Raw genomic sequence first — 7,938 nt, forward strand, 5'->3', positions numbered from 1 at the left:
CTCCATGACAATATAATATGCAGATTGATCTCCACAACTGCAATTCAAAGTCCAGATGGTATTACTTTCATAAGTCCCATCAGAGCCTCTAAATGCCACATAAAAATTAGTTTTTATTTTTTCTTAGTCTAGTGTAATGGACATAACTTTAAGTTCATCTCCTACACAAGGTCGAAAATTTTATTATTTTTCACAAGAAATCACAATGTATCCAAACAACTCTGGATCATAATGTTTCACTTTTACTTGCATTACTGTTATTTGGTGTGCATAACCTTTTTATTGGAACTTTTGAAAAAAACCCAGAGTATTCTGTAACAGGCTCTTATCCAAAGGCATCGGATTCTCCTCTTAGTGCCCTGAATTATCTCTGGAAAAACCCACAACTGATAGCTGACTCAATTCACGTATCGCTGCCTACTCAGATGCTCACTGTGCATTGTCACATGTGGGAATCAAAATTATTTCTGCTGAGAAATCATTTACATTGCTGTGAGCCTACGTCTATATACTACTTTCATTAAATCACTTTCATTTTGTGTGTGTTTCACCACATCTCCCAGGCTGACTGTGGCCCACTTTCAACATGGCTGCTTCATGTGACCTGGAATAGTGACAGTGGAAGCTCATCCTCCTAAAAAAGCTCTTTTATTGTTATAAAAATTCCCTCTGCTTATGAATTATTTAGTGTCTGACTTTTTAATGTTGATTTTTTTTTCTAAAGGAAATTTAAGAGGTACCCAAATGAAATAATTCAAAAAATAACAACTTGGATAATCTAAAGTGCCAGGAAAACATTAACCTTACTGTTACAAATTAACTTTATACACATTATAAAACACAACTATGAAAATAATGGAAAAAAATAGTGTAAGATAAAGTAAAAGCAATACATAATTAATGCCATAATAAAAGAGCAATATGATGGAAAACTGTAATGGAACTAAATACAGCACTGTGAAATGCAGCCCATAAATGTGCATAAAATATGCATAAAGGTGCAACTGCTCTCAGCCTGGTCGCACAAAAGAGGATTTCATGAAGTGACTAATGGTTCACTCATTCCTACCTGTAGCCTAGGAAAGTACTGAGAGACAGGAATTTTATTTGTCACTTGAACCATTGGTATTGACTGAAGGGAGAGAAAAACACCAGGGAAGTGGTAAGGAGAGGGTGGGGAGAGCAGGGCTGCTGAGGAAGCTGAAAGAGCATACGAGGTGTTGCAGTCAGCAGTAGAAAATTTTATCCTATCATAATTTATTCATACCATGCTAGTACCTAAGTACCATAATCAGGTTTCAATACCTTGTTGTGACAGGCTCTGGAAACATTTTGTTAAAGGTGGTGCTACCATTTAATGTGCACTTTGGTGCACTCTCAGTGCTACGCTAATTACTCTTTCAGTGTACCAATCATCTACCAGAAAACACAAGGCAAGTGTTATTTGGAAATGTTGCTCTTTGGCATTTTAGGATAATATGTAAGAGTACTTAGGCATTTCTTAAATAAATTATTTTTTAAATTACTTCCCAATGTCAAAAAACCTTACAAGGAAAAAAAAACTATGCTTTTAATTATGGCCAATCTTCAGAATCAGGGCTGTACTGTATCCCAAACACTGAGCACAGTTTTCCCCAGACAAAGAAAGAACTTGGATACCCTTTCACATACTGAGCATGAGACTGACAAAAGTTGAGTTTTATTCAACCAGGAGAATGAGAATTTCTGAGTCAGATTGCTAAATATTCTGTGTTATGCTTGGCTTTCCCGCATTCAAAAGATAATTCATGATATCTCTTTCTAAGCTGCCTCCATCTTTCTTCTCTTTGTTTATTTGCCTATTGTCAAGGACAGATATCTGACTTCAAAGAAATAAAATTGTGCTGCACATCTATCTGCCTAAATTACTTGAAGTCCTAATCTTAAATAATTTTGAAAATTAATAGTTGTAGTGAAATTTCCATGTTATAGAGGTTCTGTTCCAAGCTAAGACTATGCTATACTGAATCATACTGTTTTCTGTTTTAATCTATAGAAAATATTTATATTTGACATAATCATAACATGACATATTCCCAACTAACATATAAGCTGTGTGTTAGATACCTTTGCTGAAGCCTGTGCATAAAGAGAAACAAATTTTGTTTTAGGATGAATTACAGAAAGGGGGTACTTGAAAGAAATGTGGGCAGAAAAGCTTTTGTGAACACTGGAAAAATAGTCATATGAAGAGGGTGCAAGACATTTCCTTCCTATTACTTTACAAATACACTACAGCACCATGACAAAAACCAACAATAACTTAATAAAAAAAAGATGAGTCTATAAAACAATATGACAAAAAAAGAAAACCTGCTTTGACTAGGAGAATTTATGCTTCTCAGACCACTATGATTATTTGAAATGGTAAACAGAAGAATGGATAAAGAAGCAGAAATGAATATGATATACTTACGACTTCTAAAAGCTTTTGATAAAGGTCATCACAAGAGACTATTAAGGAAATTTAGTAACCACGAGGTAAGAGGTAAATTCTTGTCAGTGATTAAATGCTGGCTAATAGGAAGGAAGCAAGGGGTAGGAATAAATAGCCCATTCTCAGTGTAGGAAAGATTAATAGTGGGATACTCAAGGGAACAGCAACAAGGCTAATATTGTTTAATATATTTAATTATTATGAGAAATGGGTCAAAATGCCCCTACAGATCTAAATCTTTCTGAACACACAGAAGGTTTGAAATCAGGATCTGAAATTCAATAGTTGTAGCTCAGAGTCCTTTAAACCAAGTGGTCAGAAGAAAAATGGGAGAAATACACAAGAAATACAGAAACTCAAGGCACCTGGTCCAGAAAAGCCACAAGTACCTGAAATACATTTTCCAAAAATCTGTATTTCAGCAATGGTTGTTGTTTTTAGATATATGAAGCAAATCCCTTTAAACATTCAGGATGATATTCACTAAATATAAGCTCTTCAAACTACTCTGCCTTGCCCTAATCATTCTGCTGCAGTTCAGGACTCTATCAGGAGAAAAAATTTCTCTTCTGTTTCCCTTCTCTGAAAACATAAGGACATTGTTTCTTTCTTCAGAGGCATGTGTAAAATCCTGGTCCCCTCAGCACAGGGGACAGATATCTTAAACTATTTTCCCTCTGTTTTTAGAGCAACAATCCTTTCAGGCTCTTTTGTTCATTCATTTATTTATTTAGGGCAAGCCTACAGGCATACAAGAGGGACAGTGTGTGGATTTCTGTTTGGTTTGGGATTTGGTGGGGGAAACACAGTCTTGCTTTTCTCTGTTTTTTCACCAGCTTCTTTTATGTTCTTTTTATTTCTTTTCAGGCAGAGACCTCAATAAAACACACTCAGTTAAATCAATGACAGCAAATACCATGTGCCCTTTTGGTTTTGGAAGAATGCAATTGAGAAAACTGTGATGTCTAATACAGCATAGCATAAGAAAGTACAAGGATAACATACAAGAAGTTAACAGGAAGTGAGTAAATCTTTCAACCGTATATTTTAAATTAAGCCCAAGTCATGAAAGGCAAGGGACAGAATTCAGTGGTCTTGATAGGCTCCCAAGCCTTGTTGCACTTACACACCTGACAGCAAATTTACTAATATTGTCTCTGTGAATTTCTGTTCCTTTTGTCTGAATCTTCTACAACAGTTTGAATTACAGAGTACATATAAGCAGTCTACATTTTGCACACTCTCTGGACCAACACCAAGAAGCATATTCTACATTAGTTTGTTAAAAGTGGATCTTCTCTCTATTGATAATCTGACATGAGATGCAAGATATAGCACAGGTGAATATTGGAAATCAGTGAGTTGTATAACAGGTCTCACTTAGCACAGATTTATTGTGGAATCCTACCACTATATGCTGCATGCTGGAACATATTGCACCCTAATAATATTTCAGAGATGAATGAAAAGAATGAGGTGAATCTAATTCTTTTCAGCTCAAGAAAGCTCACTGGCATTAGGAATTTAATTTGACTGGCTGACTGGAAGGAATAAGGGAAAGCTGCAGGGCAGTACTGGGAAGTGTAATAAAGAAGGAAAAAAGTCCTCTTCCCTGTGCAGTGCACAGGGCTAAAATTGGAGGGGCTGTGTGTGTGCCAGTACCCAAAAGCAGCAGAGAGTAGGAACAGATTTTAGTAAGTGAAACTGCTATTCAATTCTTTGCTTGTCTTTTTCAACCAGAGCTGAGAGAAAGATGATTAAGAAAAAAGACTTGTATCCATAGTTATAGAGATTTATCCAGAAAAGCTACTGAAAAATAGTTGCCTAAGTATTTGCTTAAGTACTACATTTTTAATAGAGTATTCTACATAATAAAAGAGCCCTTTCCAATTTAGCAATGCAAGTAAAATTTGTAGGGAATTTTGATTCTCTAGAGAGATCAGTGAGTGGATATACTGTGAGCACATTTACAGGTGTGCTCAAGTGCAATGGTAAATAAAGGCAAGCTTTCTTCTTCTATATATGAATAGAGAGCAAGGAAGAACAATAGAGCAACAAAGTCTGCAAAGTTGCCTCTTTAGATTTTAGGATTGCTGTCCTACAGAAGCAATTAAAAAGAGAATATTAATCAACACACAACCAATTAAAATTGACAAGTGAAGAATTGAAACATTTTTGAAAGGGATCCTGTTCAACACTGTGTTTGCACATTCACAGAAAATTAAGTGTAAGGAGACACCTGCACCCATGTAATTATTTCAACAGTCTTTAGGACCAAGCTTCTTGCTTGATGATTACAAAATCCCTGTGCATAATGAGCTTTCTTGTTCAGAAAATCAGTCACATACATATTTCAGAGAAAAACCTACCTGCTTGGAGATGGAAAATAAGTTTTTATTGTTTTTTATAAATTCCTGTTATCTGTACAGGAACAAAACAGACAAGAGCATTTGGGATGGCATTTGTTCTTTGTATTTGTCTCCTTCCTTCATAAGCCATTGGGAAGAAGATTATTTTGAAATTCCTGCAAACACTTGCCCTGCTGCATCAAGCCTCTTCTAGTTGCCAAAAGCCAGAAAAGGCTCTCATGCTAGAAAATATTCATGCTTGTGAATACTGAAACTGTGCACCTGCAATGGCACAACACTCCTCTGGAGCCAGTAGAGTTAATTGTTCCCTGTGTCTCAGCTTATTTGGCATACCACACTGTCACGGAGATATATTACTAAAGAATTGGAGAGGGAGAAAAAGATGTACTGTATATACAGTCTATCTATTAACAAAATATTTTTGTTTGTTTGGCACAATCCCAATAAAAATATAGCTCTTCATTCTTGTTTTGGTACATACTAGAACTTAATTCAGACTGAATTAAATTGGTAATTTAGATCACTTTGTTAATTTTTGCATTTGAGTAGGAAGACTATGTTACACCACAAACAAAAGAGTTACTTTACTTCAAAAGTATATTACAATTACTCATAATGGCCCCCCATTTTATGAAATGAAAGACAAAGCACTAAGCTTTGTGTGTCATCATAGTTAAGTCTGCTGGGAAATTACATACAAGCTTTCAACACCTTAGGAAAAATTAATTACATAAAATCTAACAGACCAAATGGTCAAGCATAAGGAGTAGCATCACTCGTATTGATGAGCTGCTGTATAGCAAAATTCTCATATTAGCTCTTTGTTCAGCTAACTATGGTATGTAATTTTAACAAGCTCTCTTTAATGTCATCATTGCATGTTGACCTGCTTAAGGTCTTTTACTAATTGAAAGTCACTCCCATGGATCTCATGTAAAGATGACATCACTTTTAAGTGAAGAAGATTGATGTAAACCAATGGACTCATGCTGTTTTTCTAAATTTCTAATATTTCTGTCAATTTTAAATTGCTACTTAGATCAATTTATGCTTTCATCTATTATTAAGGATTTAATGGATTCTCTTCTGTCTGTTGATTATACTTGAGGTAGAATGCAGGAGTTTCTCAGGAAAAGATTTGTTACTCAAAAGCTCTCCATCATTTGTGATTTGCTAATGAAAACTTCCCAGTTTTCAGCATTTAGTTCAGTGTTCTCAGTTTAGATTTGAAACTCTGACATTGCTTAGAAAAATACTTCCTTCATTTTACCACTCAGTTATCCTTTTAAACAACAATTGCTGTTCCTACTTCTTTGGAAACTTTGCATTTGCTGAAAATCCTGTGGGAACAATAACCTGTAAGGAATCTCCTTTTGATGGGTCCATATACACAGTACTAAAAATTTATAAACACAGTTCCTAAATTTTTGAAAATTTTAAAATTTTTACAACTTCTTAGTCTACATCTTTAGATTGAATTTTAGCAAGCAAATGTTAAACCTTCATATGCATAGAAATACATGTTCCTATTTCTGATTACATGAAACATGTTTTAAAAGGAAGGTTTTACAGAGTTTTGGTAGCTTTGCATCTGGTCCTTCTTGAGTCAAAAGGCAATTTTGATACATTTTGGATGCAGCTGTCATGGTTGTATTGCTTTATTAATCTACATTCAGGCTTACCATCAAAAGAACTGGACTGAAGCAGGTTCCCTTTTAAGTCAATAAGAATCACATTTCACTTTCCTCAGGAGCCTGTTCCAGTGCCCAGCCACCCTCTGGGTGAAGGCTTCTCCTGATACCCAGCCTAAACCTGCCTGACTCAGCTTCAGGCCGTGCCCTGGCTCCTGTCACTGTCCCTGAGCAGAGATCAACCCTGCCGCTCCTCCTCCCCTCACGAGGAAGTTGTGACTGCAGTGAGCTCTGCCCTCAGCCTCCTCCAGCCTGAACACACCCGGTGCCCTCAGCTGCCCTCACAGCTTCCCCTCAAGGCCCTTCACCATCTTTGGTCCTTCACCATCTCCTTCCCCAATGCCATTTAATATCAGGTACCTTCTAGGATGATAACTGAGGGAGGGGAGGCTATAGAAACACACCCAAAACTTGATTTTAGTTTCTTTTCATTGATTTCATTTTCTTTGTATTCTCATTTACAAAAAGAGATTATCACAAATAAAACAACCCAAAATGGAATCAACGAACCAACCAACAACCCAAACAAAAAACCCCTCACACATTGCCAGCTATAAGAAATCTGCCTGCATCCACATCTGCTCCTGCTGAGAGACCAGGACCAGCAGCCAATACTCCTTAGTATTTAAAAAAAACACAGAAGTATTTTTGAGGGCCTGTATTTATGCACCACAGTTAAAAGCTACCAGGTGATGAAGAAGAATACATCTGACAAGAATGGGAGCTGCTAGGAGCTCTGCAGATGTAATTCTGTATAGCTCTTGATGGCATGTACAGCTCTATAGATTCCTGTAAAACAGGCAGAACCTCCTGCAGCTTTTCCTGGAACAATGAGCTAAACAAATGTTATAAGGAAAAAAAGCCTCAGAAAATTATTTTTTTAGGAAAAATGTAAATACAGCATTAATGTCCCTCATATGATTTATTGCTACATTTTATCTTTAGGGTAACACAAGTCCATTTTGTTGTTCTACTTGATGGTGCTTTTTCTCATGTATGGTTGAGCATAGAATAAACAGGCTCATAACTGTCAGCACATAAGTTACTGCCAATGCTGCCTTGGAGTCACATTAACTTATATACCTAATTTTTCTTTTTCAGTTTTTTTTTTTTTGTTGTTTTAATTAATAGCTTTTCCTACATGTATACATTTAGCATTTTCTTGTTTAGCTGACATAGTATACTTTTGGGGTATCCCCTGTGGGTGTCAGAGAAAAAGATTGATGAATTATAATTTGATGAAGGTAGTTACGGTAGCAAAAAGTGAGAAATAGAATATTTGCAAAATGCCAGAGGTGAAGGAATAAGACACACATGATTAAAGTTGCTATAAAATCAAAGCTGTAAAAGCAACAATAGCAGTAAAAGAGAAATATTCAGGTAATGTTGGCTTCCCCAGAAC

The sequence above is a fragment of the Lonchura striata genome, chromosome 8 (assembly GCF_050655825.1).
Source record: "Lonchura striata isolate lonStrDom1 chromosome 8, ASM5065582v1, whole genome shotgun sequence".
Lineage (NCBI taxonomy): Eukaryota > Metazoa > Chordata > Aves > Passeriformes > Estrildidae > Lonchura > Lonchura striata.